The 18,464-nt window shown below is 41.1% G+C and overlaps 1 protein-coding gene across 3 annotated transcripts in view; it reads left to right on the plus strand.

Annotated features, from left to right (window-relative positions):
- LOC119969459 (teashirt homolog 2) overlaps positions 1 to 18,464 on the plus strand; it is a 631,483-nt gene that overhangs the window by 319,196 nt on the left and 293,823 nt on the right. Inside the window, exon 3 of one of the 3 annotated variants that reach the window (XM_038803105.1) lies at positions 11,297 to 11,687. The exons of 1 other annotated variant lie outside the window; for it this stretch is intronic. The gene's annotated coding sequence lies outside the window, so the exon portion shown is untranslated. Of the gene's footprint in view, positions 1 to 1,003; positions 3,088 to 11,296; positions 11,688 to 18,464 lie in introns of those variants that run through there. One more of the 3 variants, XM_038803106.1, reaches the window with a different exon arrangement.

Consider the following 18,464-nt stretch of genomic DNA (forward strand, 5'->3'; position numbering starts at 1 on the left):
GTGTACCCTCGGCCGCACGTTCCCTGTTCAGGCCCCTTATTCAAAGTAAGTCGTGTTGAACAGCCATGTGTTTCTCGGCACTGCGAATGCCAGGAAACACGTGCTAAATGTGCTCGCTTGGGGACTTTGTTCCCTTTCGGGAAGATCGCGCCCTTCGTCTTTCTACCTTGCTTTCCTCCTTTAAGCCATTCCTTAAAACTTATATCTTTCACCAAGCTTTTGGTTATTTGACCTAATCTTTCTTGATGTGGGTCCGTGTCATATTTTGTTTCACTAAGGTCCTGTGAAGCAACTTAGGATATTTTATTGCATGAATGCTGCTATATAAATAGAAGTTGGGGTTGTTGTCTTCTCTGTTCCTCTGCATCTCCTCACCAAAAGCCTTCAGTACAGCATCAGAAACTCCTGGAGCCTGTCGTTTCCCATGTTGTGGCATTCTTGTGTCTTTCTAAGGTCAGAATCCATTGTAGAATGACTTCCAGTGCTCTAGCCACAATGTAGACACAGTCTAGTTTTAAGCAGTTCAGGTTAGATTTAACTGATGTTAGTCTCTCATGATTTTGAGCAGTTTGTGCTGACTGGATGGGGAAGCAATCTTATAAATTAACAGGCAGCACAAAGATAATCCTGCATTCTGATCCTCATGCCTGTTTTTGGGACGAATTGAATTTAGGCCTCATTGATAAATTTCAATTACATTAGAGGAAGTTTCTTTTATGAAGTGAATTGTCATTATCTGGGAAAAAAATCAACTGCAAACACTAAAACGAGTGTCACGGCTGGTAACCCTTTGCCTCACATTCTATGTCGGTTAGTTAAAAGCTCAGGAACTAGAGCTGGCAATTTTAATCCAATATTTTTCTATATTAGTAGAATTTATACCACATGGCTTTGATCCCGGAATCATATTGTAATGTAAATGTGCTCCAGTGACAGTCAATCTGATTATGAAGCAATTAGCAGTGATCAAATAACAATCTTGAATCTCAATTCCAACATTCAGGTTAAATGAGCCCACAACATTTCACTGCTGAAATTACGAATACTGACTAATATGAGGAGGTTCAACCAAAGCGGAAAACATCACTTCAAACTACTTTCCCTTCGAGATTTTAAAATTTAAAGTTTGTCAGTTAAAATTTAATGGGAACTTTTTTATTTCCATGCAGTTTATACAAGGCAATCCAATGTAACTGTATTAACTGTAATAATCTGTAATAGTATTAAATGCTGGCAGAATTGCATTCATCTTTCCTGCTTTTTCAATATATGAATAATATTTCGTAAACTGAATGCTGGCCAAAGTGGCTCCATATATTCCATCTCAGGACTGATATCTAAAATGTTACTACAGGGGACCTTTTAGAAATGCATTTCAACCATTTTTAGGGAAATATCCAAGTACTGATTCCAGTTAATATTGCCTTTCTTCAGGCTGTAATAGTAATTTACAGCTTCCTGCACCCAAAATGGTAAGGGGTCATACATTTTTAAAATTCTGTCCATAAAATTGTACTGTACTTGCATTAGAGATGTGGTTACAGAAATTTCCAGTAATTATGATTTTGTCATTTGATAAGTCAAGGGAAATACCAATTATGGTAAAAATATGATTACTGGTCATTGTGCACCTTTATTAGATAGATTCAGAAAATGTCAGACTGATTTAAATTCCAGCACTATTTGCCTTTCCTGTGGGTCAAATTATGGAGTCACTGTTGTATATGTGTGCATCAGTAAAAAGAAACACTGTCTTTTTAATTGCATATTCAAGTCGAAATCTTCCTTTCAAAGAGACCTGCGATATCGCTCACATGCACAAAATCCAGAGTGCTGAATTAAAGTTATTCATTTATGACCAGTTTTCACTGAATTAAGTTCACTATGATCTTTCCTTAAAATTGTTTTTCATTATGAAGGGACAAAAGCACAAATCTTTAAAGAATCATTATTTAATTCCTAAAAGTAAACAGCTCAGATTTTGTGATAAGAATAACAGGAAGCGATCAGCGCTAATCATTCTTTAAGTGTAAATAGGAGAGATTCAACACTACAATACATGATGAAGGGTGTGAAGTTGCTGTACTTACCCATGTTATATTAACATAAGAATTAGGAACAGGAGCCATTTGGCCCCTCAAGCCTATTCTGCCATTCAATAAGATCAAGGCTGATCTGATTTTGGCCTCAACTCCACATTCCCACATACTCCTGTTAAGCTTTGACTCACATGCCAGTCAAGAATTATCTACATCTTCCTTAAAAGTATGTAATGTCCCTGTTTCCTCCACTCTTCAGGGAAGCGAGTTCCACAAACTCCCTCATCTCCGAGAGAAAAAAAATTCTTCTCATCTCGGTCTTAAATGGGAGGCCCCTTATTTTTAAACTGTGTATCATACATGTAGTCTCCCCTAGAAGGGGAAACATCCACCCTGTCAAGACCCTTCAGGATATTATGATTCAATAAGATGACCTCACATCCTTTTAAACTGTAATGGATACAGGCCCAGCCTGCCCTCATAATATACATCCCCCCCCCATCCGAAGTATCAGTCAAGTGAACCTTCTCTGAACTGCATCAAATATTTTTTCTTAAATAAGGAGACCAAATTGTCCTCGGTATGTTAGATATGGTTCCACCAACACCAGTACATCTGTAGCGAAATATGCCTACTTTTATGGTACAATCCCCTTGCAATAAACAACAATCCCATTTGCCTTCCGAATCACTTGGTGTACCTGCATACTAAGGTTTTGTGATTCATGTACCAGGACACCCAGATCCTTCTGTATTTCCAGGTTCTGCCATCTCACTCAATTTAAATAATATGCTGTTTTTGCTTTCTTCCTACCGAAGTGGGCCAGTTCACAGTTTCCACAGTATACTCCATCTGCCAAATGTTTGCCCCACACTTAACCTATCTTTGTGTCATCAGTAAATGTAGCAACCATACATTCAGTCCCTTCATCCAAATCATTGATATAAATTGTAAACAATTGAGGCCACAGCACTGTTCCTCCGGCACTCCACTCATCACATTTCGCCAACCCAAAAAAACATTTTTTATTTATAATTTTTATTTTTTATATATTTGGCGTACCCAATTAATTTTTTCCAATTAAGGGGCAATTTAGAGTGGCTCATCCACCTACCCTGCACATCTTTGAGTTGTGGGGAAAAACCCATGTAAACACTGGGAGAATGTGAAAACTCCACACAGACAATGACCCAGAGCCGGGATCGAACCTGGGACCTTGGCGCTGTGAGGCTGCAATGCTAAACACTGCGCCACCGTGCTGCCCTCGCCAACCCAAAAATTACCCATTTAAGCTTCCTCTCTGCTTCCTGTTCGTCAGCCAATCTTCTATCCATGCTTATATGTTATCCCCTACACCATGACCTCTTATTTTGCACAGTAACCTTTAATGTGACACCTTGCCACCATGCCTTCTAGAAATCTGAGTACAACTGTTTCACCAGTTTCCCTTTATCCATGTTGCTTATTGATTCTTCAAAGAACTTCACTAAATCAGTCAATTATGATTCCCCTTTCACAAAACCATTTTGGCTCTGCCTGATTGTATTATTTTGAAGTGGACTGCTATAACATTATTAATAATTGTTTTCAGCAATTTTCTTATGACAGATATTCAGCTAATTGGCCTGTAGTTTCCTACTTCTGTATGTCTCCCTCCTTTCTTGAATAGCTTCATCATGTTTGCCATTTTCCAATCTGATGGGACCTTTCCAGAGTCTAGGGAATTTCAGAAAATTATAACCAATGCAATCTAGTTATCCACTAAGGTTAGGGCCAAAACATAATAATAATCTTTATTAGTGTCACAAGTAGGCATACATTAACATTGCTAAGAAGTTACTATGAAAAGCCACACTCTGCCACCTGTTCGGGTACACTGAGGGAGATTCAAAATGTCCAATTCACCTAACAGCACGTCTTTTGGGACTTGTGGGAGGAAACTGGAGCACCCGAAGGAAACCCACACACACACGGGGAGAACAAGCAGACTGCACAGATAATGACCCAGGCCGGGAATCAAACCTGGATCCCTGGTGCTATAAAGCAACAGTGCTAACCACTGTGCTGCTATGCCACATTTGGTGATAAGTATAACTTTTAATAAAGTGATAAATCTTAATTACTGACAAACACGAAAAATAAAATAAAATAAGTGTAGCCTCATCATTTAGAATTTCTACTTGGAGCTGGTGGGGGAGGTGTGATCAGACAATATCTGAAGGGTTGTCAGACATTTAGTGTGTGGAGGGTAGGGAGATGTGGGCTAGGGAGGGTCGGCCATGCAAACCTATCTCAAGAATCCGATTATTTGGAGGTATTACTCCTATTCTTCTTGTCCTGTGTGCGGTGCAATAAAACCATTTAACTCATCAATCCAGTTCTTCTTGTTTTTGTTTACCTGCAAGGATTTCCCATGCTTTGAAAATAAGTATCCTCCTCCTGAGAGTGAGATGGTAACCTGCTCCCTTATCTGTTTTCATTTAAATCAAGGTGGATGGGTTGGAGTTGCATTTGAGAATTGATTTTTTTTTCCTCTCCCATGCTCCCATCCTGGAGTGTTAAAGTGTTACACGTGGAGGTGAGGCCATTAATGCCTGCTTTAGGTCCCAACTGAAATAGAGTGGCAATGAATTTATATAGCAAGGTGGTGAAGAATAGAGTGCTGCAGCCCTGTTTTCATGTGCTTACAGAAGTTTGAAAGCTTTTATTTACAGAGACACACATTACAAATTATCTCACAACCCATGAGCACAATTTCAACTTGCTCCTATCTATGTATAAAAACAAAGGTGAATTCCCAATTAGTGCAACCACCTGACAACCATTAACCAGCTATTTAACATACCGTTAACACAGGGCAGGCATTGAGTCTTCAGGAACCTGCAGCAGCTATCAACTCTAATCTGCCCACATCCGATTTTGATGAAAACAGGTAGCCAAAAGTAAGCATCTGTAAAGCCAATTTATACATATCTGTGGAACCAGAAGGAGTGGATATGTGTACCTGACTCCACAATTGTCACCACCAAATCATCCCTTGCCAAGAGATTGAGAAAGACAAAGAGACCTGAAGGTGTGTACACTCACAACCCACACCTCCATCATAACAATTGATAGAAATTTTAGCCCTTCATTTTTAATCTTAGTGTCTACTACTCACTCAAACAGCTTTCTTACGGTTGAGTCGCAACTGGTGCAGAAGCAGAAGAGAAGCAAGGAGGAAAAGAGTAACATATAAAAACAAGGTCAATGACAAATATAATGAACATTCACTGAGATGGAACCTGCTTGCCCTTCAATAGCCAGTAAAGAATCGCCTTGATCATTGTTGGCACATATGTGGTGTTAATAGAGACTTTAAATAACTCTTCATGAAGAAGGAAGTGTATTGTTACACTGAATGTTTCTTACATGACTGAAAGAACTACAAATATATCCCTCTTGAGCAACAGAGCTGCAACTGGGTTATGAAGCCTCCTCCATGAATGGAATGGAGGTCATATTTGAAGCTCCCTTTTCTGACATGTATACCTGGTATGTGTTCTCCCGGCAAATTATTTTATTAACAAATTTAAATAAGCATTTATTTTTTTAATAGAGGTAGTCTTATTTTTCTGTTTTGAGAAGGGTGGAATAGAGTAGGACAATGCTTGTGAGTATTGAAAGCAAGAACGAGAGTTAAATTGGGTGTGATCTATTCTGGTATTGGTGCCACAGAGACCTTAGTGGCTGTTACAGGTGCTAGTTGCCAACCTTTTCTTGGCTTTTTCCTGTTAGCCCTGCTTGAGATTTTATTTGTTTTTATTTAAATAAATTGTTATCTTTTTCACCAATTTTAAGTTTCCCAATATCCTCCCAAGGACTGTGACAGACTCTGGCTAAGATATAGTTCTCCATGCGAGATCATCCTTCACCACGACGTCCATGGAGTTGAATGTTTGTCTCCTCATGGAGGCGGCAATTCGCTCGCAAAATGCAAAGCGTTATTTTTCCTGCAAAGAAAAACTTTCATCCGCCTTCCTGAAACCTTGCACTATTTTCCTGTAGTCCATTCGTGGATGAGGAAAGCCTGAAGGTCACAACGCAGAAACAGCTCTCCCAAGATTGGGGTTCCCATTGTGAGGACACGGGAAAATTGTACTTCCACTCGCACACTTTTTATGTTCTGGTGCGAGTATTCAATACAAGGAAAATGTCTTGTGTTCAATGGGCAAAGCTTGCTGGGGGATAAGAAGCATTGTGAACTGTAAGTGTAAAATGTTTTGACACCTTCAAATGTAACTACCAAATGCTGTATTGTAAAGTAGATGTAATTTTCCTGCAATCATTCATCATAGAGAGCTGGCCTGCAAAGGTAAGTTGACCCTTGCATTGACCACTATTGTTTAAGTACTTTTTTCCATTGCTAAAATGCATTAAAAGTATTTTTTAGAAAAAGGTCCTGTCAGCCTCTTCTGTCATTATTTGTGCTGTGATTTAAATTGATTGGTAACTCTGGCTATTACAAAAATCCCTGCTTTTGAAATTTGGAACAAAAATGCTTGCCTCCATTGACTGGCACTTTCAAAATGAAAATGAGAGAGATTCTATTCTCAGTTTCAGGCAATGTAGCGGAAAGATTTTATTATGATAGCTGTAGCTTTAATGAAAGCTTGGCAGGGTTGTAAAAGCACTAATGGCATCAGCGTAACAGGCGGCCTGTTGATCCAAGGACCACAAGGTTTTAAGGGGCTGTAATAACAGAACATGCCTTTAGTGTGGTTTCTTGTTTATAAAGCTAATAGGCACTTCAAGTATTCTTTTTTTAAATACTGGCTTTTTATTATTTTCACTATCGATGATAGTGTGTTGGAATTCCAGATTTTATCATATTGTTAGAGGTTTGACTTTATTCAATAATTTAAAATACGTCCCATTATTGCTATTACAGGGCTCACAGGTACTGTACATTGTGCATACTGATTGAGATGCTATGGAGGATACATGGAAGGCTTGGAGGTAGCAAGGGGATCTGAGAAGGCAGAGAGTTGCATGGGCAACTTTAGGGGGAATGGGGTAACATCAGATTGGGTGGGTGAGAGAAGTTGTTTAGAGGCCCTTTGAACGATCTTTGACGCCAGGCTGCTATCTCTGAGAACTGAGACAATCCTTCTAACTAGCCAGCCTTTGCACCCGCATTCCTCCCAGGCTCTATTGCGGCTCGCAAACAGTGTTGCGAATGCGAACCTAGTGTGAAACACAAAAATCTTGGGCAGCGTTATTCATGAGTTTTCTTTGAAAGGCAGGGAAAGGCCCAACTCCAATTTTACACACTTGAAACAAAAATTCAACCCATGGTCTTTATTCTTAAATGATCCATTATTGTAGAGTTCAGCTGTCTGTTTATCTGCAGGAGGCATCAACCTGTCTCAATCTTGACAACTACGATCTACATTTCTAGCACAGTCACGGGACAACAGTCAAGAATGTTACACATTCTTGATTTCCCCCCTGCCTTACTCAAGTTTATTGAAGTCATATATAAACATCCTGTTTGAGATTATCGAACTCAACACAGATTGGGGGTTAAACCCAGGGTCAGTCTGGTGTCTCACGTTCAGAATCAAGTTGCTGAGCCCAAATCCTGTCTTTTTCACTACCTGTGCCTCATGAATGGGGTACTTCTGTTTGATAAATGACATCTGTATCATTTAGTGTTATTAATTGATTTGTTGTACAAGGTTTTCTTTCATGAAACCTTTTGCAAATTCCAAACAGTTTTACAGCATGTTTTCCTTTTATTTGAGGAATGTTGTTCCTCCTTGTTTTCACAGAGCAAGTGGAATAGATAATTTAGTTTCTAAATATACCGACAGAGGCATTCCCTGCTTGACCTGACAGAAGGCATACTTGAGGAAGCTGGCAGGGATTCCCTTAAAGTCATAGACGTTTACAGCATTGGCCCATCACGTCCGTGCTGACCATTAAACATCTAACTATTCTAATACCATTTTGCAGCATTTGGTCCCTAGCCTTGTATGCTTTGGTATTTCAAGTGCTTATCTAAATACGTCTAAAAAGTTGTGACCCTTTGGGCAGTGAATTCCAGATTCCAACCACCCTCTGGGTGAAAACATTTCCTCCCATTTCTCCAACCCTTCTCCCTAATACCTTAGATCTATGCCCCTGGTTATTGACCCTTCAGCTAAAGGGGAAAGTACCTTCCTGCCTACCCTACCTATGTCCCTCATAATTTTATGCACCTCAATAAGGTTCCCGCCCTCAACTTTCTCTACTTAACTACTTACAGGGTTAACAGTAGGGTTCTTGGCAATGTGGAGGAGCAAAGAGATCTTGGGGTCTATGTTCATAGATCTTTGAAAGTTGCCACTCAAGTGGATAGAGCTGTGAAGAAGGCCTATGGTGTGCTAGCGTTCATTAGCAGAGGGATTGAATTTAAGAGCCATGAGGTGATGATGCAGCTGTACAAAACCTTGGTCAGGTCACATTTGGAGTACTGTGTGCAGTTCTGGTCGCTTCATTTTAGGAAGGATGTGGAAGCTTTGGAAAAGGTGCAAAGGAGATTTCCAGGATGTTGCCTGGAATGGAGAGTAGGTCATATGAGGAAAGGTTGAGGGTGCTAGGCCTTTTCTCATTAGAACGGAGAAGGATGAGGGGCGACTTGATAGAGGTTTATAAGATGATTAGGGGAATAGATAGACAGTCAGAGACTTTTTCCCCGGGTGGAACACACCATTACAAGAGGACATAAATTTAAGATAAATGGTGGAAGATATAGAGGGGATGTCAGAGGTAGGTTCTTTACCCAGAGAGTAGTGGGGGCATGGAATGCACTGCCTGTGGAAGTAGTTGAGTCGGAAACGTTAGGGACCTTCAAGCGGCTATTGGATAGGTACATGGATTAGGGTAGAATAATGGAGTGTAGGTTAACTTTTTAAGGGCAGCACGGTAGCATTGTGGATAGCACAATTGCTTCACAGCTCCAGGGTCCCAAGTTCGAATTCGACTTGGGTCACTGTCTGTGTGGAGTCTGCACATCCTCCCCGTGACTGTGTGGGTTTCCTCCGGGTACTCCGGTTTCCTCCCACAGTCCAAAGATGTGCAGGTTGGGTGGATTGGCCATGAAAAATTGTCCAAAATTCTTTGATTAACCTAGGACAAAAGGTCGGCGCAACATCGTGGGCCGAAGGGCCTGTTCTGTGCTGTATTTCTCTATCTATCTATCTATCTACTTCAGGGAAAACAACTCCAGACTATCCAGTCTCTCTTGATATCTGAAACAATCAAGCTCAGGCAACACCCTGTTATGTTTCCTATGCACCTCTCCAGTGCAATCACTTCCTTTCTGTAGTGTGGTGACCAGAACTGCACACAGTACTTCAGCTGGGGCCGAACTAGCATTTTATACAGCTCCAAAATAACCTCCCTGCTCTTATATTCAATGCCTCGGCTAATCAAGGCAAGAATCCCATTGGCCTTCTTAACCACCTTATCTACCTGTCCTGCCTTATCTACGTGTCCTACTGACTTCCGAGATCTGTGAACTTCACACCAAGGACCCTTTGATCCTTGCCTTGTTAGTCCTTCTCTATCCAAGATAATTTGCTCCCCTTGAGAAGACCAATAACGACAGGTAACACTTGGAGCAGAATCTTTAAACCCCACTGGGAGCATATATGAAAATGCACCGCACTGTCCAGCATGCCAATTTCCCTGCTCCAGCATGCTCTCAGGCCATTTTTCTGCCAACAAGCAACCGATTAATAAACCGAGTTAATTAGGACCTACATACAAACTGGAATTTCCCAACCATCATCCTGTAGAATCGATGCCCCCACAGTGGAAAATGGTGCTGAGGGCTGGTAAAGGTTGGAGAGAGCATGCCACCACCTTAGCTGCAAAAGCATTCAACTGTTGCTTCCATGCACGAGAGTCTCCTACTGACCTTCCAACTTTCAGAGCACACGCAATTCTTAATTGAATGTGAGCCTGCCCACTGGCTTTTAACCGGTCAGTTCCTGCATCTGATCCTCATTTGAGCCTGATGGAGGTGTCCTGAAGCCCACAGGATAAATCCTGGCCCTGCCTCAAAATGGGTGCTTGAGTGAACCACCATGCTTTCCTCTGTTCTTTGCCATGATTTGACAGGGAGAGTTTTGCATTGGGAGGGGAGTGAGCCACAACTGATCATTTGCTGCAGCAACCCTGTGAGATCGCAATGCAAAAAGAATGGGCAGTAAATGGATAAAGCATGAGATGGATAGAAAAGGAAAATTATATTCACTTTGAAGAGATTTTCTGTATAGTAGACAATAAACAGAAGTGATTATAATCAGCCTAAATCAGTAAAGGTTTGGGTTATCAAAGTTCTTGCTCACAAAATAGAAATCACTTATCAAGAATTTACATAAATGAAGTCTATTGTCCTAAATAAATCTAAAACCAGTCGTGTACCTAAAAGAAAAAGAAAAAAAACTGAAGATTTTAAGTGCTAATGAAAGTCATTGCATACTAAACTGATTAGTTCCTTTGTGCATTTTTGTGCCTGTCAAGTCATAAGCTACCTCTGGACATCACATCGCTGCCTCATAATAGACAACTGACATTCTGTGGTAAATGGAAAAAGAACAGAGCAGAACAGCAAATATTCTAATGCGTTGACACTCACTTGCCCTCTATTGTTCAAAATGAGGAGCAATCATCATTGTTCATCAAATGGCTCCTAATGCAGTTAAAGCATTCAGCTATAATTTCTTATTGCATTTATAATTACTGTCATAGACTATACACCTCAGTGAGCATATTAAAGCCATAAATTATGTAGGCCTTGCCATAGCTGAGGAAGTTGATTTTTCTGGCAGCAGTTATTTGTTAGGGAGCTAGGCTTTTCAGATAAAAAGATGACTGAAGTGCTTGAACAATGCAAGGAATACTTTGTTCAGTCAGTCATCTAGAGTTGACTCAGGTAATTGCAAAACAACCAAGTTCTAGTGTTTTAATAATCCATTCCATTAACAGGACTACAGTGTACTGGTTGAGTGGCAGTTTAGTCAGAAATTGTTTTTTCTGTGATTGTTTCTATACAGAGTAAATTGATATGAAAATGTTCTGCAGTAAAATACACAAAATGGTTCCTTTCAGGGCATTGATGAAGGGTGTTTTTCTACTTTCAAATCTTTACCAGTAAAAACCTTTCAATCTTCAAAATTTATATGCCTTGTATTCTTTTTGCTTATTTTCCTTTTGTCGTTTTGTAGATGCCCAGCTTCCTTCTAAGATCCCAGATTGACATTTGGTTATCTGCCGAGCAAGAAGCCCACATAATCACAGCAACGAGAGCAAAAAATGCTGTACCACAGATGTTGGCAGAAGAAAGCCGAGTGGCTTTGTAGATGATACAGTCACAAAGACTTGAAGGTTAAAATGTGACTTTTTCTAGAAAAAAGAATATGTGTATTGGAACTAAATAAACCTTCAAAGAGACAGAGCTTTTTACTCCCCTCATTCCTTAAACTAATAGCAGCTTTATGATTATTGGAGTCAAAAGCCATTAAGGTCAAAATCAATTCATTCAAACCAAATGTTGTGCTTATCAGTGATGAAGCTCCATTAAACATTAATGTAGAGTACTTACAAAAGTTGATCCTAACAGGAGAGTGACATTTGTAAGCATTTGAGTGGCACCTAAAGAACACAATACAGAATATAGTGCTCGAGATATTTGAGAATGTGCTACATGATATATCAAAAAGAAAAAAGCTGCTTATCTGACGACAAAACAGAAATCCTCCTCTCAGTATAATACATTTATAGGTGGCTCTCTTATTGCCCAGGACATGCAATCAGCAACTTAATAAGTTGGAAAGGGATAACTTAAAAAGGGCTAGAAATGTCAAATATGCTGAACAGATCCTTCACAAATGTAATTACTGGACTGGCTCTGCATCTAAACATCTTGGCTGTAACACAATACAGTATGCATTATGAATGACGTTTAAAGGACCAATTTTAACTCAGGGCAGGAATAAGGGGCAAGACTAGTGCTCAGAGGCTCAAGAACTCCTTGCAGAGCTGAAGCACTCCAGACTCCGTCTGACCCACAAGGAATCTACAGAAAAGGGCAATGTAAAAACTTGTCACCTCGGTCTTCTTCACTGACAGCTGCCAGGTTCTGCTGCTGGGTTTAGCTCCGTGCAGGCCTCCAAAATGTTAATGTTGTTGCGTAAATGACATAAATCAAAGTGCAACTTTTGCACGTAAAGCCTGGCTGCTTATGGTGGGTAGACAACCAGGGTCTATACTCAGTGAGTTTTTATGGTGGAAGGAGTGCAGTAATATGGCGTGACTCCACCTGGCATCTGAACCCTGTGCCTACACCATTGCAGTGGGTATGTAGGGCGAAAATCAGCTGTTAAAAATTAGACATCAATATTGCATGGGGCCTCAAGGGAAAACTTTACAAGCCTCCAGGAAATTCAAAAGAGAAATATGTCAATAATTAAGAATTCCATGAAAATGTAGCATATGAAAATGCAGTTTCTTGGAAAGGCCATTCAGCTCATCAGCCCTGTTCCATCCAGAGTCCTTGGGCAGACTAAGAAATGGGAGGGGTGGGGGGGACCAGTAGAACACCAGGGAGCCTGCTACATTGCAACAGCGGAACTGGATGCGGAGCACATCCCATTCCATGGAGGTGGGCATCCAATTTGCAAGCTTAATGACCCTATTAAAAAACATTTTACGGAGTCGCCGGCCCCTTACTGTCTGTGGTGCAAATGTTACATTAATGGAGATGGTCTTCCTTTGACAACCCAGAGGCTATAGGAACCACAGGCTCCATGACACAAAGAGAGGGCCACAGGCATGGAAAGAGGTCCCTGTGGCCCAGTGAACTCCTCCGAGGTCTTTCCCCTTCGACCTGAATTTTAATTATTTATTTAAAGTTACCAGCTGGAGCTCGTTGGTCTCCAGCTTTCCTCAACTGTGCGCATATCTCCCCATGCATAGTGCTGCTGAGACTTCAGAGCTTCCTGACAGCATTAGAACAGTGGCAGCCAATTAGGAGGCTGTCTGTAATAAAATTGCTGAGCCAGTGCGCTGCTGACGAGTGCAGGCTCAGGACCTGCTATCTGCCATGAATTTGGGGTCCCAAAGCCTGTGGTAAAATCCAGGCCCATTTATTATATTATGGATTTCTCTTACCCCCTTCATCCACCTTCCATGAAAAATTAAGCAGTATTGTTAAATATCTGTCATCTTTAGATTATTTCAGAATTCAGATTTAATTACCTACCATGATACAATTCGAACCTGGAACCGCAGGGAATTGCTCTAGGTTTGTGGTCTACCAGTTCAGTGGCCTATACCGCTAGACCACAGGAGGAACCCCTATTCCTCAATAGTTGCTATTAAGAGTCCCAGTTGACTGGAGGAGGTGCATCTGAGAATTGGAAGATAGCAAATCTTACCCAGATATTTGAAGTAGAAGTGAAACATCAATCTGGAAGTTTAGCCAGTTTGCTGAACATCTTCAGTGAGGGACATGCAAAGGCCTATCGCATTTAAGGAGTCTAAAGTCACAATGATTAATATGAATCGATTTGATGCAATAAATTAGTGGATGAATCTCAATCAATGGATGCAACTCACTTGAATTTCAAGAGCCATTTCATAAAATTCTACACCAGCTTCAATAATCATTAAGACTTTTGAAGTCAATGACAGCTGGATTGAAAACGCAACTGGAATTGAAAGAGTATGCAATGAAATTGTCTCTTCCTCTCATTCAAAGTTGTTTATTCCGGTGATACGATCATTAGCACTTAATTGCCACTTCACTGTTTTGTTCATGTTTCTAACTGAAATTATTGGATGGTTCAAATTCTTTAAGTACAAAAATAGTTCAAATTTTAATTATCAAATGCAGGCTGTAAGGGTTAAATTTTCCTTCTGAGGATGGGAAACAGAGGTCAGGACTGTTTTCAGGTCCTGAAAACAGGGGACGGTGGTGGGGGGGGGGGGGGGGGGGGAGTAGTCACTCAGAAATTAAGGATAGTGGGTGAACTTTGAAAAGTAACGGGCCAATTGGAAACTTTCCAGCTTGAAAGGTGCAGCAAGCAGGCTCTAATTGAAGGTCAGTCAGAGAGAGGATGCTTCAACATGGTGGGGCTATCTTCAAATTTTGCACATTTTAAGCAAAAACATAGATTTGGCATCTAGGCCACCATTCTGAAGAGCAGCCTGCGACTGCTCCTACACCCAGCCCAGGCAGGGAGGACCTCTGGAGTGCTGCCACCAACCCCCTGCCCCCTCCCCCCAACCCTCCTCGCCAGCCCCTACCACCTGCTGAAAACCAGAGACTAAACAATTGAGCCAATGTACCTGATCGACCACCAGCTGTATGCGGATGGCTAACCTTACTCTGAATCTCTGCAAAAACGGTATGGAGTGGGTTTGGAGCCAGGGTACCAGCATGCAAACTGGCAGGTATATTTTCAACTCCTGCCTGCCTCCAATCCTGGCAGGGGTTGAAAATCCATTCCTTAAACTCTGACTAGGAGATACAAGCAAATCTGTTCTACGCCCCTTGCTGTTTGCACAATTCATACATTTTCTGATCATGGAGAACAAATTATAAAGGAGTTACGCCATATTTGATTGATAAGGCCTAGCAAATTGATTTTATTGTGGATGTCAGCAAAGCATAATGCACACTGGGACAGGAAGCAACAAACCTGTATGTGACGAAAAGCACTGTTTTAAATAGACTCTAAAGTCAAAGGAATGAAAATGAGATATGTTTAGAATAGGTGATCTGCTTTGACAGATTCCCAACCACGTGGTGAAGTTGAAAATTTACCCCCAATTAATTTGAATTGAATGTACATAGGTAAATGTGATCGCCTGTAAAGCCAAAGCTCCAATTGAAATCATAAGGATAAAAATAAACAGACACATGTTATGCTAGCCCTACAAGGCAAAATAATTAAAGGAACTTGATGATCAGCCATGATCAGAATGAATGGCAGAGCAGATTCGAAGGGCCAAATGGTCTCCTCCTACTTCTATTTTCTATGTTCCTATGATAACATTCAAACATCATTTTTCCAAGGGGGAATCATCCACTGGGAGAATGTCTGAATATTAGGTGTATGCTTATCATTGTTATCTGTCCATTGAAATGAATGGAAAAGCATATGCATCCCACACCCAAATTTCTGATATATGCTCCTGCCTACCCAAGTACCCCACCAGGAGCAAAAATTCAGAAAATTACCTGTGTACTGTCCTCACTTCACTTGTACTGCGACAGGGCAGTATCAAATTAAGCAGACGGCAGCTCATCTTCAGGTTAGGCACGTCTTCAGATTAGTCTTCTGGACTTAACATTTGAGTTCAACAACTTCAGAGAGTGAACTCTCGCTTCCACCTTCTCCCAATTTTTATTTCAAACAATTTATTGTCATTTCTTACATTGATCGTTTTCTCCCTCACCATTGCCTCCTCTCCCTGACCCTATCTGTTCCATTTTTCTTGTTGCCCTTTGAAACACTGCTCACCTTTGTTCTGCCATTAACACATTCTAATCTCTTTATGTGTGACTATCAGCACCCTTCATAGCCTTAATCACCCCCATTCCTTTTGTCTTTCTGTTTACGACATGTTTGCCAATCCCCACCTATCGCTGGCCCTCTCTCCATCCCCACTTGCTCCAAGCCACCCCATGACAGTATAAATCTGACCCTATCTCCAGTTCACTCCAGCTTTGACAGAGTCATCCAGACTCAAAACGTTAGCTCCCTTCTCTCCACAGATGCTGTCAGACCTGCTGCGATTGTCCAGTATTTTCTGTTTTTGTTTCAGTTTCCAGCATCCGCAGTAATTTGCTTTTATCCAACATTATCCAGGTTGGGTATTTGCAAGTTTACCTGAAATGGTGCAAAAATCACTGCATTTTTGAGTTCTGAATTAATTTTGAACTTACTCATACAAACCAAGCTGATATTACAGGATTTCATAGTTCCAGTAAACATCTCAATTGGAAGATTACCCCCAAAAGTTCGCTTTCACTCACTATGTTGGCAAAATGAGTTTAACCTAAGACTGATTTATTTGTGGATTTAATGTGTTTTAATATATTTAAGCATATGGTTATACCATGCTTACAAAGTCAATTAGCATAAATGCAACTAACAAGCTTGTTTGTTATTCAGTCTCCTGTAGTTATTGCCTTCTAATCGCATCAACTGCAGTATTAACCACCCTCCACTCCTCACTCCATGCTCAAGCTGCTTTTGTTGTTTGACTGTGTTTAAACTGTTGGTTCTGCTAATACATCTTCTGCATGTCCTGTAGTTATTTATGGTTGTGATCATTCTTCTCATTTACTGGCCCATGCTGATCTGAAGAAATCTAAATTAATCTTCCTAAAGATGTTGTCAGGATTTTATGTTAAAAAATAGGGAATTAACTAAGCTCCTTTTATTTAGCAAAAGATCAAAATTTTAATCAAAATCCACAACTTCATACTAATTAAAATATGTGTTGAGTCTCTGAAAGGTCTTTCCCCAGATCACCAGATTACCAACCAGATGGTTAAATCCTGTGCAATTTCTCGTGTGGTATACTGTTGAAGTCTGTTGTCAAACCCATCCTGTTTACAAGTCTACGTTCATTGTTATGAAGGCAATAGATGCCGGACCAAGAGGCCCAAGACTGGCTTGGAATTGATCCTTGAGCCTTTCAGTAGCCATTGCAGCTGCTGTGCCTCCCGCACTTTCACAAGTAACCTGCATACTGTAAGTGCATGCCTTTCAGGCCATTTGTCTTTCCAGCAAACCTACTCCCAAGAGGAAGATTGAAGTTACGACTGAAAGAGCAGATCCCATGGACTGTGGAGTCAAGGGAATGTTCCTTCTGGTTCCACAGGAATGTTTCTTTAAAGAGAATAAAAATAAATTCCTTGCCTAATTCCCTTAGTTGGCAGCTAGGAGGGTTATTGAAGAATTCTGAGCGAGGCAGACCTCTGCTTACTTTGCTTGGTGTATACCAAGGGAGCATTCAATAGTCATATGGTCCCTTGTTAATACATGCAAGAGATCCAACTACTGTTTCAGCCAGCCTCATGCGACACTTGAAGGGAGACATAATGGGCTGGGGTTTTGGGGAAGTGAAAGACTACTCGTCCCCCGTGAAGGAAAGCCAGCCAGCAGCCATTGCGCTGGTAAGAAACCTGCCCTGTAGCCATAACACGCTGCCGATGGACTAAACTGGGTGAGAGGGGGACATCTGCATCTCAGTAGGAGGAAGACTTGCCCTTGAGAGGTGTCTGCCAATCTGATTGGCCAGGCGCTCCAGCAGCCCTGGCAGTGCAAGGGCTCAGTAATGGCTGTTGCAGGGACTGCAAGGTGGAGCAGGCAGAATTGTGATGTCCGGTGGAAATATACACCCTCTCGACCTTTTGGGTGGATTGGGATCCGCGAGCCGAGGAAGGGGAATGTGAAGGATAGGGGAGGCCAGGTTAAAGGCAGGCAATGAAGAATAGAAAAGCGGTGATATCATGGTGGTTGGGGGGGGGGGGGGGGGGGGGGGTGTTGAGGGAATGCCTCCGTCTATTCTTTGTTCAACCTGGCCTAAAAAAATGTAATGCCACACCAACCGTATTATGGCATGGGCAACCTAATATCCCAATCAATTGGCTTGGTAACAAGCTGAATTGACCATGCATCATTTATTTAAATAAGAATCGGCACCTAGCATATTACAGGAGCAGGGCGCCCCTCATTGTTTAAGTTCTCCGCTGCCAAAATTATGCCAAATATGTACCTGTATCTACCCCATTCAGTCCACATTGATTATTGCTCTCAGGTCTGTTTCATCAGCGAGCAACATGCAAGATAATTACAATAGTGTTGCATGTCATTAGAAAGGTATTTTGAGTGAGTCACCTTGTTCAGCATGATCCTAATTGTAACCATGGAACATTCAACCTACAAGTGGCGTACCTTAAATGAACATTGGAGACTCACTGGAGGATAGTAGACAGTGGTGTTCCCAAATGTTCAAGGCTCAGACCACTGCTTTTTTGAGACATATATAAATGACCTAGTTAGTGAAATATAGAGTAAAATTTCAAAATTTGCCGATGATACCAAACTTGGAGGTGTGACGGACAGTGTGATTTAATGTCAGTCACCCACAGCAGGACATAGAGTAACAGAATGGACAGACAAGTGACGAATGGACCTTAATTCAGAGAACTGTGAGGTGATCCATTTTGGTAAAAGAGATAGGGAGAGGCAATATAACAACAACCATTTATATAGTTCCTTTAATATAATTAAACATCCCTAAGGGCTTTACAGGAGCATTATAAAATGACAAATTATAGCAAGTTACATAATGTGATAATGGGTGCGATTTAAC

The sequence above is a fragment of the Scyliorhinus canicula genome, chromosome 7 (assembly GCF_902713615.1).
Source record: "Scyliorhinus canicula chromosome 7, sScyCan1.1, whole genome shotgun sequence".
Classification (NCBI taxonomy): Eukaryota; Metazoa; Chordata; class Chondrichthyes; order Carcharhiniformes; family Scyliorhinidae; genus Scyliorhinus; species Scyliorhinus canicula.